We start from the raw sequence: 15,471 nt of genomic DNA on the forward strand, positions 1-15,471 counted from the left end.
ACTTAAATTCCGTAATGAATAAAGTTTAAATATCATTTGTAATTAAGACATGTTTTTCTTCAAAGGGAGGATTAATATTTGAATGAACAAAAATTATCTCAAGACTTTATAATAAGATTTAATGTTAAAATTAATTGCTAATACATTTTCAAAATATCAAACAGTATTGAAATATTTTATACAAAAAAAGTAATTACATCTTGTGAAACACTGACAGAACAATCTGGCCAAGATTATGAATGTCCTATATGTTTAAGTAATGAAAATGATCACTTCATTAGAACAAGCTGTCATCATATTTTTCATAAAGAGTGAATTGATGAATGGTTAAAATAACAAATTAAATGTTGAAACTGTAGAAGAGTTACTGAAAACTCTGTTACAAATCAATTTAATGAAGATGTTTTATGGGGTGATGATCCTGATAATGATGATGAATGAGAATAGATTAATCTTATAATATTTTACATTCTCATGAACCTAATAATTTTTTTCCATATAAGTGGATGCACTCGCATCCAAATATTATAATTCTCAGAAGTCAATTGATTATTTTATTTCACAGAAATATATGGAATTTGGATACAGAATGATGTGTAGACGATGTCTAAATGAGTACCATGTAAAAAAATTATAATGATAATCGAATTCCTTGTGTATGTGGAAAAAATAGTTCTAAATGTTATTATAAAAATCATTTACAACAAATTCTGAGTGATGAACATTCAGATATATTATATACACTACTGACCATTAAATTGCTACACCACGAAGATGACGTGATACAGACATGAAATTTAACCGAAAGGAAGAAGATACTGTGATATGCAAATTATTAGCTTTTCAGAGCATTCACACAAGGTTGGCGCCGGTGGCCACACCTACAATGTGCTGACATGAGGAAAGTTTCCAACCGATTTCTCATACACAAACAGCAGTTGACCGGTGTTGCCTGGGGAAATGTTGTTGTGATGCCTCATGTAAGGAGAAAAAATGCACACAATGACATTTCTGACTTTGATAAAGGTCAGATTGTAGCCTATCGCAACTGTGGTTTATCGTATTGCAACATTGCTGCTCGCGTTGGTCGAGATCCAATGACTGTTAGCAGAATATGGAATCGGTGGGTTCAGGAGGGTAATACGGAATGCCATGCTGTATCCCAACAGCCTCGTGTCACTATCAGTTGAGGCATCTTATCCGAATGGCTGTAATGGATCGTGCAGCCATGTCTCCATCCCTGAGTCAACAGATGGGGACGTTTGCAAGCCAACAACCAGCTGCAAGAACACTTCGACGACGTTTGTAGCAGCATGGACTATCAGCTCAGAGACCATGACTGCGGTTACCCTTGATGCTGCACCACAGACAGCACCTGCGATGGTGTAATCAACGATGAACCTGGGTGCACAATTGCAAAACGTCATTTTTTCGGATGAATCCAGATTCTTTTTACAGCATCATAATGGTCACATCCGTGTTTGGCGATATTGTGGTGAACGCACATTGGAAGCATGTATTCGTCATCGCCATACTGGCGTATTACCCAGCGTGATTGTATGGGATGCCATTGGTTACACGTCTCAGTCACTTCTTGTTCGCAATGACGGCACTTTGAACAGTGGATGTTACATTTCAGATGTGTTATGACCCGTGGCTCTAACTCTCATTCGATCCCTGCAAGATCCTACATTTCAGCAGATAATGCACAAGCGCACGTTGAAGGTCCTGTACGGGCCTTTCTGGATACAGAAAATGTTCGACTGGTGCCCTGGCCAGATCTCTCACCAATTGAAAACGTCTGGTCAATGGTGGCCGAGCAACTGGCTCGTCACAATACGCCAGTCACTACTCTTGATGAACTGTGGTATCGTGTTGAAGCTGCATGGGTAGCTGTACCTGTACACACCATCCAAGCTCTGTTTGACTCAATGCCCAGGCATATCAAAGCCGTTGTTACGGCCAGAGGTGGTTGTTCTGGGTACTGATTTCTCAGGATCTATGCACCCAAATTGCGTGAAAATGTAATCACATGTCAATTCTAGTACACTGTATTTACTCGATTCTAAGCCGCACTCGAATCTAAGCTGTACCTCAAAAATGAGACTCGAAATCAAGGAAAAGAAATTTTCCTGGATCTAACAAGGGGAAGGCCTTAGACACAGCCAACCAATTCGGCCCAAATTTGGCAGGTCACTTGTGTACAATCTAAAACGAAGGACTCTAAGATATTTTGGGTCAACACCCCTGCAATTTTGAGAAAATCACCCCTAAAGGTTATGACGAGCAATCGACTCAAAACTGGAGGGATCAATAGATAATTGTAAATAGAGAATTTTTCATCATCAGGTATGGAGTCCGCAAACGCATAATTTTACAGAAATGGAGGAAAGAAACTTTTACAACTGCCGCTTCTGTACCCACACGTTAAACGCCTTTCACCGACAGTGCCAATAGCGCACTGACCAAGGTAATTGGCTTGGAATCGGAAAACCCGGGTTCGAATCTCGAAGGAACGTAGCGGATGTTGTTCTTTTCGTTTGTATTTTTCCATATTTCAATTGATAGGGATAGGAAGGTTAATAAGGCAAGTAAATCAATAAGGAAAGATAATAATACTTACCTCATTAACCCTCCTTTCCCTATTAATTGAGATATGGAAAAATACAAACGAAAAGAACAACATCCGCCAGGTTTCTTCGAGACTCAAACCTGGGTTCTTTGAGTCCCAGCCAGTTACCTTGGCCGTTGCGCTATTGGTGCTGTCGGCAAAAAGCGTTTGCCATGTGGGTATAGAAGCGGCAGTTGTAAAAGTTTCTTACTTCGATTTCTGGATAAGTATGCATTTTCGGACCCTATACCTAATGATGAAAAATGCTCTATTTACAATTATCTATCGATCCCGCCAATTTTGATTCAATTGCTAGTCATAACCTTTAAGGGCGATTTTCTTAAAATTGCGGGGGTGTTGAGCCAAAATATCTTAGATTCCTTTGTTTTAGGTTGTTCACAAGTGACCTGCCAAATTTGAGCTGAATCGGTTGGCCGTGTCTGAGGCCTTCCACTTGTAAGTCGCACCTAAAATTTGAGACTCGAAATTCAAGGGGAGAGAAAAGTGTTAGGCAACACCTCCAAATCGAAACAAAGTTGGTCCATTGTAATATGAGACACAATTTAGGTCAAATGAATGACGATACAGCTACAGTAGTTTGGTTTGAGTCATAAGCTTAGCAGTTAAGCTTTACCTCCAAATCGATACAAAGTTGGTCCATTGTAATATTAGACACAATTTAGGTCAAATGAATGATGATACAGCTACAGTAGTTCGGTTCGAGTCATAAGTTTAGCAGTTAAGCTTTACCAGGTAGGCATTGCTATGCGTCGGGCGCTCCGTCCGTATTTATAAGGGTACCCTTCGTTTTTCACCTGCTTCATCTGGTTTGATTGATTGCTTATTTTTCTTTGATCTGATAAGTGCCATTCTCTTTGTTATACGTGTTTACATCACTCTAAGCTGAAAATGCATTACTGTACTGTGTCATGCATTGTGGTGTTGCATTCTGATAATGAGTGTTTACGGCTTGTCGCCGCTCGCGGCATGGCTTGCATTTCTCCTTGGTGTAGCAATTTTAATGGCTTGTAGTGTATGAAGATGGTAACTGTTCTTGAAAGAAGAGATACTATTGATCACCATGAAGCGTCTCTAGAATAAATGATAATTGATTGAAACCCTCAGCTGCCGACAGGTGTTGTTGATATACCTCAATGGGGACAGCTGAAAATGTGTGCCCCAACCGGGACTTGAACCCGGGATCTCCTGCTTACATGGCAGACACTCTATCCATCTGAGCCACCGAGGACACAGATGAATAGTGCAACTGCAGGGACTTATCTCTTGCACGCTTCCCATGAGGCCCACATTCCCCCACAATGCAGGCAACCTGTGGAGATTTTCACAGATGAAGGTCAATGGCTGGGTAGCCTTTAACTATATTTATGAAGGTAGTAACTGTTCTTGAAAGAACAGATACTATTGATGACCATGCAGCTTCTCTAGAATAAATAATAATTGCCAACAGGTGTACACTGCTTTAGGAGGCATGAAAAGGCTCTTGTGTAGGATGTCCCTCATTTCAGAATATGATGATAGATAATCAAAGCCCTGATGAAGGATGTGGTTCAGTTGTTCCAGCCCCAGGTGGTATTGGGTGATGAAGTGGACATTATTTTTAACCGGTTCGTGGGGGTAGTGAGACGGTTTGGGGTGTCTGAGGAAATCTGTTCGTAGTCTAGGTCTGGAGGATAGTGCCTGTCTGAAGGCCTTTGTGAGACTTTCAGCATAATGGGAAAGGGAGTTCTTGTCAATGTAGGTACTCTGTCCCTGTGTGGGCAGGATTATTTTTTTTTATGAGGAAGGGATGGCAACTGTCAAAATACAGGTATTATTGGTGATTGTTGGGTTTAATGTGAACAGAGGTATGGGTGGATCCATCAGAGAGGAGGAGGTCAACATCCAATCAATGACTGAGACAGTCTTTATATTGATGTAGGAAGCACTCCCAAAAATGTGTATGATGTCCTGAATTATGTTGCCAAACTGTTCCTGGCACACCCAATAATCACTACATTACCTTTGATACAATCACTACATAATATTTGGTATTAACAGCTTCCTACAGAGGGTCTAAATTGCATATCGTATCACTGAGGCCTGGACTTGCCTTAAAAATACTAGTTAGCTGGTTATGTACCTTTCATGACTCGTCATTGTCAGAAAGACCTTTGTGGTCTTTTAACCCTCTGACTACAATTAATCTTAACTAGCCCTTTTGCCCTGTCTTGTCAGTGTGTTTCTTAAATTCTTGGATTGTCTGCACACTTTTGCCCCCAGTCACCAGAGCTGTGAAGCTATTAAGTATATCAAGATGAAAGCTAGCAAACATACAGCTGCTCTTAAACCTCTTGCTTGATCGAGTCATCTACCCTATTCTTTATCTTCATGCTGTCCTCTGCATGACTCTGCTACTCTTATTCTGTTTGCATTACTGTCAGATCAGCATTGAATTTTAAATCAAATACTCCTTTTCCATACTCGCCAGCACTGCAGCTTGACTGAGTTGAGAGATTATGTTGTGTGGCCTGTGAGATCTACTTACAATTTGTTTTAAATGCATTAATTGAAGGCTCCGCTAATAGCATAGATTCCCAAATTCACAACTCCCATGAATATACTTACTTTGTAGTCATTTGTTCTCCAGGCCTCACAGTGGAGTTCTGTACTCTGCTGATAAAATGTTGAACAAGCTCCTGTCTAACTTAAAGAAAGAAACTGAAAATTCCTTCCCGTTCAAAACATATCTCATTAGTCACTCATTTTACAAATTATCTCAATATTTATATTAAGGGATTTAAAATTTCTGTTAACTACATAGCAAACAGCAGTGTTTGTTATAAAGTTGTATAAATGGTAACAATGTACTGAAGTAGGACATAATATTTATGGATGTAAAAATATTTTATCTAAAAAATACCAGTGTAGTTAAGTAAATACCAAGCTAGTAACAGCAGAGGGGCAGCAGCTGTATAATAAAATTAATGAGGCAGTACCTCTATTCAAAGTAACAGCTTTATTACTAATTTACTTATGTAAAGTTAGATGACATAAATGGTAAAGCATTAATCAATGTAGTGATGCTTCATTGTTAATATAGTTTCTATGATGTCTTTGTTTAATGTTAATGTATATTTTGACTTGTTCCACATCCCAAAAGGGATGGGAGCTAGGTGAATATACAAAGGAGTGAATGAACAATATTATCTCATGGGGAGTAAGGAATCCATAGGTAATGAAATGTGGGCTTGTGTACAAAACTTGCAACCTGTATTGTTATTTTTCTTTATATAACTTTAATTAATGCATTCTGATGGAAAAGTGAATATATGCTTCTTATGCAAATGAGTATGATTCTGTATTGTGAATTATGACATAAATATTGTTATTCACATCATTTATTAATAGAGACAAGTTTTATGATCTGTTTCGTAACGTCAAGTTGTGAAATTCAATATTTTGTGAATGTTTCGTCAAAATTCAAATTATGAGAGAAATAGATGCACTTTAAGTACGTAAATGATCAAATTAAATTTGTAAAACAGGGTGTATACAACCTGGGACAACTGGGAGATCTGGGATAAACCCGAGAATTTTTTCATCTGGGAGAAAACCGGGAAAAACGTGGGAATTTTTTAGAATTCTGGGAATTTTTTTTGTTTTAGGTTTCAGTTAAATTTTTGTAATTTTGACTGGTATGAAACAATACACTAACAAAGGATATTATGTATTCCACTACTGCAGAAGAATAATACTGCAGGGGGGGGGGGGGGGGGAGGGGGGGGGGGGGGGGGGGGGAAAACTAAAAACTAAAGTTGCAAAGGAAATGCAGCATATACAACAACAAAACACAGTGCTCTTACAAGCCAAAAGCAAAATGTGTCAAAGGCCTTAGGAAGACTGTGCAATGCTTCATAACAACAAATTGCCTCTGATGAGTGTGACATCGCAACTGTTTACTTTGGATTTGTTTAAGCAGTTGCGGGCAGGCTCATGTGCATATGCAGTTGAGTTGCGCATGTGTAGTACCTTCTCTCGCTTCTGGCTACAGAAGTTTGGCTGTTAGCTGTATAAGCAGTAGCAGTGAATTACAATACATTGACATGAGTACAGAAGGCTAAAATATGTTGTTAGTTTAAGATTTTATTTTATTTCCACCTTTCTGACAGTCAAGCATTCATTGCATTGCAGAACAATGACATTATTTTTGTCAGTTTGCTAAAGAAATTTGGCTTTTATTAATCTTTTCCTCTGAGGCAGTGTATTTGAAACGAAGTGTTTACTTCCATACTGTTGGCAAGTTTCAACTGTCCACTGCATTTCAAAAGTGCATGTTTTCATCTTCTAACATGTATTGCATTATGCCATAATAAAGAACCAAACATGAGATAATACAGTACCATTACTCAAGAAAATTTATATCTGAATCTGGACATACGAATGTGCTCTTTAAGCCGAATTATGCATTTTAGTATGGTTCACAAAATTCCAATACTCTGGAGTATCCTCTGATGTCTTGTTTCTTTTATGACATAATGTAATTCTTTTAATGTTTTTACACTTACGAACATATGGGCTTCCTGCATCATCATAGCTGTGCAGGCACGGTGACGCCTGTTTCTGATGCTCTCTGGCAACTACTGAAATGAACCTATTTCTAACAGGTGACAGGAAAATATTGTGAATGGTTGTTTGAAAAGAGTTCCTTTCAAAGTAAATTTCATTTTATCCAAGATGAACTACACTCCTGGAAATTGAAATAAGAACACCGTGAATTCATTGTCCCAGGAAGGGGAAACTTTATTGACACATTCCTGGGGTCAGATACATCACATGATCACACTGACAGAACCACAGGCACATAGACACAGGCAACAGAGCATGCACAATGTCGGCACTAGTACAGTGTATATCCACCTTTCGCAGCAATGCAGGCTGCTATTCTCCCATGGAGACGATTGTAGAGATGCTGAATGTAGTCCTGTGGAACGGCTTGCCATGCCATTTCCACCTGGTGCCTCAGTTGGACCAGCGTTCGTGCTGGATGTGCAGACCGCGTGAGACGACGCTTCATCCAGTCCCAAACATGCTCAATGGGGGACAGATCCGGAGATCTTGCTGGCCAGGGTAGTTGACTTACACCTCCTAGAGCACGTTGGGTGGCACGGGATACATGCGGACGTGCATTGTCCTGTTGGAACAGCAAGTTCCCTTGCCGGTCTAGGAATGGTAGAACGATGGGTTCGATGACGGTTTGGATGTACCGTGCACTATTCAGTGTCCCCTCGACGATCACCAGTGGTGTACGGCCAGTGTAGGAGATTGCTCCCTACACCATGATGCCGGGTGTTGGCCCTGTGTGCCTCGGTCGCTCCCCACACCATGATGCCGGGTGTTGGCCCTGTGTGCCTCGGTCGTATGCAGTCCTGATAGTGGCGCTCACCTGCACGGCGCCAAACACGCATACGACCATCATTGGCACCAAGGCAGAAGCGACTCTCATCGCTGAAGACGACACGTCTCCATTCGTCCCTCCATTCACGCCTGTCGTGACACCACTGGAGGCGGGCTGCACGATGTTGGGGCGTGAGCGGAAGACGGCCTAACGGTGTCCGGGACCGTAGCCCAGCTTCATGGAGACGGTTGCGAATGGTCCTCGCCGATACCCCAGGAGCAACAGTGTCCCTAATTTGCTGGGAAGTGGCGGTGTGGTCCCCTATGGCACTGCGTAAGATCCTACGGTATTGGCGTGCATCCGTGCGTCGCTGCGGTCCGGTCCCAGGTCGACGGGCACATGCACCTTCCACCGACCACTGGCGACAACATCGATGTACTGTGGAGACCTCACGCCCCACGTGTTGAGCAATTCGGCGGTACGTCCACCCGGCCTCCCGCATGCCCACTATACGCACTCGCTCAAAGTCCGTCAGCTGCACATACGGTTCACGTCCACGCTGTCGCGGCATGCTACCAGTGTTAAAGACTGCGATGGAGCTCCGTATGCCACGGCAAACTGGCTGACACTGACGGCGGCGGTGCACAAATGCTGCGCAGCTAGCGCCATTCGACGGCCAACACCGTGGTTCCTGGTGTGTCCGCTGTGCCGTGCGTGTGATCATTGCTTGTACAGCCCTCTCGCAGTGTCCGGAGCAAGTATGGTGGGTCTGACACACCGGTGTCAATGTGTTCTGTTTTCCATTTCCAGGAGTGTATGTGTGAGAATGTACGTTGAATTTCTTAAATCACAGAGCGGTTGACTCTCATTTAAAAATCAAAAATCAAGTCTTTGAGGATGTACATTTAGAAAAATTTTTAGCTCAGAAGATCAGACATTTATGTCTTTATTTAAATATTACTGACACATTTATGTGATGTATCTTAAAGTGTAACATGCACAAAAAATATCAACATTACATGTGAAAGCTTAACTTCTCTTGCAGCTTATTAATCGTCGAGACCAATATTACATGTGAAAGCTTTGCTTTTCTTGCAGTAATGCTGTGTATATTGATTTAAACTATTAACTTTTCCTATTTGTGTGTACACGCTACTTAACAGTGATATTGCTGTTGGCTGACTACATAACGTGTCTTACGGTGGAATATCCGCTGTCATCGGCTGGCGAGGTCACGTGACGAGCTATGACTGGCTACAAAAGCGCATTGCAATCATGATTTAAATTCTTCCGAAAGTAACATGTGACATTTTGTAGAATTTAAATTTACTCTTTTCTAATACGAAAATCTGCAGTGTACAGTTGCTGCACATCAAAGATCTTTCAGAAATGTCCCCCCCCCCCCCTCCCCCCCTCCCTCCCTGAATGTCCGGGAAGTTCTATGCCAGTGTATAAAACCATAACCATTCAAAGGATTGATAAGTTTTACAGTACTGAGGAAAAGTGTACTGTCCCACGGAAAAAGTGTATTTTCACTCGGGATAAAGTGTAATTTTAACCAGGAGATCCGGGAAAAATCCAGGATTTTTTTTTCTTCTCCGTGTATACACCCTGTAAAAGTAAAATGAACAAGAATTGAGGTAAATGAATGAAATTTAACTGTAGTTAGCAAGAATTAGAGTAATTGAACGAAATTTAACTAACTGAAAAGTAATTTGTTGTAATGTAAGAGCTGGATTATATTGAGAATACATGGATCTTATGAATCAGCGTTGTACTCAGACATTGATTTGTATCAGCCAGGAACCTAACTTGTAACACGCCCGGGAGTACAAATGGGTGGGGTCCTTTTAAACTGACTTCTCGTTTTGTGACCGTTTCTTTTCTTGACCGTGCGCCCTGTCCACACCACATACCTGGTAATCCCGCGGTGGTCGTACTGTTCTGCTCCTCACTGCTGCTGGCTTGCCTGAAATTATCTATCAAAATGTGCAAGTGAGTAAGGGGAGCCACTCAACGTTAAGCACAACACTGTTCTTCGTCTGGTATGAGCATCTATATTCTGAGACAATATGGAAATCACAGGTTGCACTGTTTACACTCTAAATCGTAAATGTTTACCCAATTAACAATCTTGATGATTAACAGCCCAAAAAGATCATTTGGACGAGAGTACGCATAACAAACACGACGCGGGTGATTGTTGATGATGCGGAAGCCGAATGATCGAACGAAAGTTCTTACGCTCGTCACACATACAGATATCTGATAATAGTGTTGCTTGTCACTAATAATGATATAATGCTGTTCGTAAAGCTAATTTTTCAGTTCTCAGTTCTCACTTGTACGAGCGTGCGCGTAACCGACGTGGTGCGGCTGGATGTTGAATATGCGGAAACGCAATGATCGAACGCACATCCTCACACTCGCTACAAGACACTGGCACTTGACTGCACTCTTTTATGGTAACTAATTTTTACTGATTCACATTGGTTCATTCTGGGAGACCGAACACGGCGTGGATGATCGATGCTGTGCGACACGCAACAAGAGGAAACATAAATACGTTATCGACGGCACTGCTCATTTTTTCATTACTTCTTGACGCACTTTCCTCTGAATCACTTCCATATTTCATCACTTTACTGTAACAGCACTTGTAGTAACACTTCAACCTGAATACTAGAAAAAGTCTCTTACATGCAGAGCTACACACTACACAATATAACAGTACCGTGTCCCGTGCTCAACTCACTACAGATGCAGCTGCCCACACAGATACTCCACAACTAAGCCAGCGATATGACAATACGCTGACATACTGACTGTAGTAAAATTGTCTTCAGTGATGAGTCCCACTTTGAGTTAAGCCCTGATGACCAGCTAGGACATGTCTGGAACACATCCTGGGCAGCAGTGGGATACCAACCTGACTGTTGCCCACTTTACAGACTGGCATCCAGTAGTGAAGGACTGTGGTGCCATTTCATTTCATAGCTGGACGCTTTTGGTTGTCATCCTTGGCACCTTTACAGCACAGCAATACATCAACGATATTCTATGCCTAGTTTTCTTTCCCTTCATGGCAAGCCATACTGGACTTATATTTCTGTACACAGTGAGAGTTTGTACTGCTTGTCTTCATGCTTTCCAAACGTTGACTTGGCCAGCAAGGTTGCTGAATGTCTCCAGTTGAGAAAGTTTGGAGCATTATGGGCAGAGCCATTTACCCAGCTTAGAATTTTGTGGATCTGACATGTCAGGCGGACAGAATTAGACACGATATCCCTCAGGAGGCCTTCCAACAACCCTGTCAATCAATGTCAAGCCAGATAATGGCCTGCATAAAGGCCAGAGGTGGAGAAACAGTTTATTGACTTGCTCAATTTTTGAAGCTCTTTTTCTTCGGTAAATCTTACAATTTTTCTGAATTTGCAATCAATTATTAATTGGTACGTGGACATATTTACTACAAAGAATAAATCAGAACTCAAAATATCTGAGTTAAGGACCTGGGAGAAAACTGTGATGGAATAATAAATATGAAGTTCAAACTCAACAATCAATCAGGATATATACACTACTGGCTGTTAAAATTGCAACACCATAAAGGATAGAAAACAATGAAAAACTTATTTTGTGTAAACAGTGTAGCAGGAAGAACACATTATTAAATTTTTAGGTGACTAGGGAGTATCCAATGTGTGAAATAAGATACACATTACTGCCTCCTCTTGCAGTAACAATGACTCTAATCAGAACACCGAGTCAAACTGAGCATCCTGGATCAGAGATATAGGTACGTCTTTCATTCTATTCCACTCTGTGCCAGAATTCAATAGTTGTAGTGACTGGAGAGTGTTGGTATGCCAGGCTCTCAACAACCCATGACACGTGTTTTCAGCGGGCAATAGACCTGGAGAATGTGCTGAGTAGGGAAACAGTTGAATGCCCTCTGTATTGAAGTAGACCAGGACAGCATGAGCAACCTGCAGTATTGCATTATCTAGTTGAAAAATAAGAAAATAAAGTCCTCAAGTATAGAAACATATAACACAATCATTGGTCTTAACACATCAGGGTGTAATACCTGCTGTCTAAATTACCAGCTATGCGAGCAAGATAAAATCGTGTTGTCTACCCAATGGCTTCGCATACCAACAACCAGCTGCTACGCCCATATCATAACAACAAATGCAGTCTGGCAGTGTTTGTTCTCTTCAAAGCATCCACATACAGATACCCCCTTTATGATGCCATATGCAGAACTTGGACTCATCTGAGAAGATGACATTTTATCACTCCTGTTCCCATTGTTTTTGTTGCGTGTAGTGCTGCCACCATGCCTCTCTCTGCTGCTGGGTCCAGGGAAACTGCAACAGTGGCTGCCATGGTGACATCTACCAGTGTTCAAGACATTGTCTCATTGACCATTTTGGTAGATGTCTTTCTGCTAAGATACACATTTCCAGACTCACGTTGTGAGGTGTAGCTGTACATCCTGTGTGGCTGATATAACAATATATATGTCTTATCTTCTTCAGCTCTAGTCACATGGGACCATTAAGATCCTGCGTGATGTTGAATATGGCTCTCCTACAAAACCATTGATTCTGTATTCATCTGACTATAGTAGGATCCCAACTAATGTGAGTAGCAGTACCATGCAACGATAAACCACAGTATCAATAGGCTGCTATGCTGCTGCTGTTGAGTTCTGACAAATGCTGGTAGACGTTTCTCTTTTCTTGCACAAGGCACAACACAATCTCCCCAGAAACAGTTAACATTCAAAGGCAATTTCTAAATAAGAAAGATGCTGCATAATCTTTCATATATACAGAATATAGATGATGTTAATCCTATCACACCTGTACAGATGAACTGAAACACTAATCAATTGCATTCCAAGCATTGTTGTTTGTTGTATATTGTTGCATTGCTGCAATTGTTATGGCCAACAGTGCACTTTGTGAAATTGTATTTTACTTATCATTCTCAGCAATACTTCTCCTATATTGTATGCATCAAATCCATTGAAGTTTTAAATAATACATTGGGAATCATCATCTAGTAGTCACAATGATATTAGATGTTGTCAGTCACTTTTAAAATATGCAATATGAATTTTGGTTAAGTTCACTTACTATAAGTAATTAATTGGTATTTATTTGTCTATTGGAAGACTGAAATAGCATCAGCAAGTATGAATGAAGGAACTTCTTTTGCTCCCTGCTTTATATTAACTTGTTTGTTAATTTTTCATAGAAGTTCCAGTATTTATTTTCTTAATACTAACATACTGCTTCTACAATGTCAAACTACTCTTTGTATCTCTTTTTTTGTCAGTGCGATTGTTAAGCTATTACATCAATTGTTATTGTGCAGTAAAATTATACTGCACTTAGGAACTGAGTTTCTTGTATTTCTCTTGCAGTGCTTTTGGAGCCTTTCCTCTTTTGTTGTAAGATTATAAGCTAAAACTTTTCATTAATGTTAACTTGTCATGGTACTGAAAATAATGAACAATTAATTTTTACAGGCAATCCCTAAAACAAATTTTATTTACCATAAATGAAGCAATTGAGATGCTTGAAAAATGGAAAAGTTCATATTTTGAAATGCAGCTAAAAATTGAACTTTCTGGTAAAGGTCAAAGATGGGAATTTGACAAGAAGAAACTTTTTAAGGCAACTGACTACATGGCTTCTGTCTGTAGAGATCTTTACCAGTTTGCCAAGGTAAATCTAAACTTAGAGAGTTTAGTTGTATGTTTAATAGCCATCTGAGTTGATTTTTGCTGCTTTTAAATGCCACTGTATTAGTTTGTCCAATTTTATTATTTTATATTCCAATGTTATAGTATTATTTTCATCAAGAAAAAGATTTTGCCAGAAAGTTTTGTTTGTTGCAAGTAGACTCTAATGTTTAGCATTAATATATCTCCTTTTTCAGAATATGTATTGGATATTTATTTGTTAGTGGTCCTACTACCTCTGTGACTGTTTCAGCATTTGTTTGTATATGTTTACAGTTCATTTCTTGATTCTTTGTAGGGTGCCATCTTTCAGCCTCTTATACTATGGTCTCTATGCAGCTTCCCTCCTGAGCCCTACATTATAGTAATTTTGTGTAGTGAGAGTACTATAGATTAGATAACCAGGAGTCGTCATGCTTGTAACAGGGGAAGGTAGTCGGAGCCATTAATGCAGCGGCACTTAAAACCAGCAAGTTAATGCAAAAACTGTCCACAGTTGGCTTTGCAACATAACGTAGAGATTACCAATATGTATAGCTTGGATATATCAGTCATTAGTTTTTTGATCGTTGTCTGGAAGCACCAAATTTTTGTGGGAGTCGTAGAGGACTTACTGTTGACATTGGAACCACTTCAATACATTCAATACCTGTCATTCTGTGAATTTACCCAACACACCAGATCACACAGCACTGGTCACATGAGCAAGATGCAGAATGAATACAAAAAAACAATAGCCATCAAAATAACTAGCATGGCCAAGTTGTAAATCTGAAGATTGAATGTGTGACAATGAGAGAGGACCACCAACAATAAGGTCTGAACATCAGTAAAACTTGAATATTAAATTTTCATTAACCTCTTAATGGGACATGGCTGTTATCCAATTTGTACATGCAGAATAAAAAAGTTACAGAGATAAACATGTTTTGTGGAGAACAGAGTGTTCTGAAACACATTTTGTGTGTTGCATACAGAGTGTATACTGGCATACCACTCAGCTCATAACCAAATGAGGAACTGCATGATTCTTAACTGTTATAATATAATAAAAAATGTATAATAATAAAAAATAAAGTGTGTGGCTTTTTAGATATATTGAATTAATGAGATTATTTTTTCAGCACTCGGACAAGCACAATAAGCTGAGCTATCCCTGTAAACAGGTTATGAATCCGTTTATATTAGTTTCACACAAATGAAATAGTCTTTCTCTTGTGGTATATATATGATTACCAATTAATAATATTATGTCCAATCTCCGTATACACCCACAAAATCTTGACCGTGTCCATGTTGCGTTAATCGGATTTTTGTAAATTTTCCGAAGTACGCAGGTGGGCTTCAGTTCTTCTTATTACATTACTACTTGAAATAATAACTCATACAATCTTTCAGTTAGTAAAATAATACTATATTCTTCTGTTCGATGCACATAGAAAATACATACTCTTCATTTGTTCACATCGTCCAAAATGGCTACCTCTGTTCACTATCAGAGAGCAAGTCTTTCCCCCTACTGAGGGACAGGAAAAATATCTTATGTTTTTTAACATTTGAAAATCAAAAATACATGACAGTAGGCACAGGCTCCACATTGGGCTACCGCTTCACCTTTGCCTTGAAAAGAAAACAAAAACATAAAATTAAAAACTGTAAAAGGTTCATCATAAATGCCCCCCCCCCCCCCCCCCCCCCCCCCGCCCC

At 40.0% G+C, this 15,471-nt stretch overlaps 1 non-coding gene across 1 annotated transcript; it reads right to left on the reverse strand.

Annotated features, from left to right (window-relative positions):
* Positions 1–3,786: 3,786 nt before the first annotated feature.
* Positions 3,787–3,860, reverse strand: Trnat-ugu. The gene has a single exon. It is a non-coding gene; the product is annotated as a tRNA-Thr (tRNA).
* Positions 3,861–15,471: the final 11,611 nt, after the last annotated feature.

Source organism: Schistocerca piceifrons, chromosome 5 (assembly GCF_021461385.2).
Source record: "Schistocerca piceifrons isolate TAMUIC-IGC-003096 chromosome 5, iqSchPice1.1, whole genome shotgun sequence".
NCBI classification, from domain to species: domain Eukaryota; kingdom Metazoa; phylum Arthropoda; class Insecta; order Orthoptera; family Acrididae; genus Schistocerca; species Schistocerca piceifrons.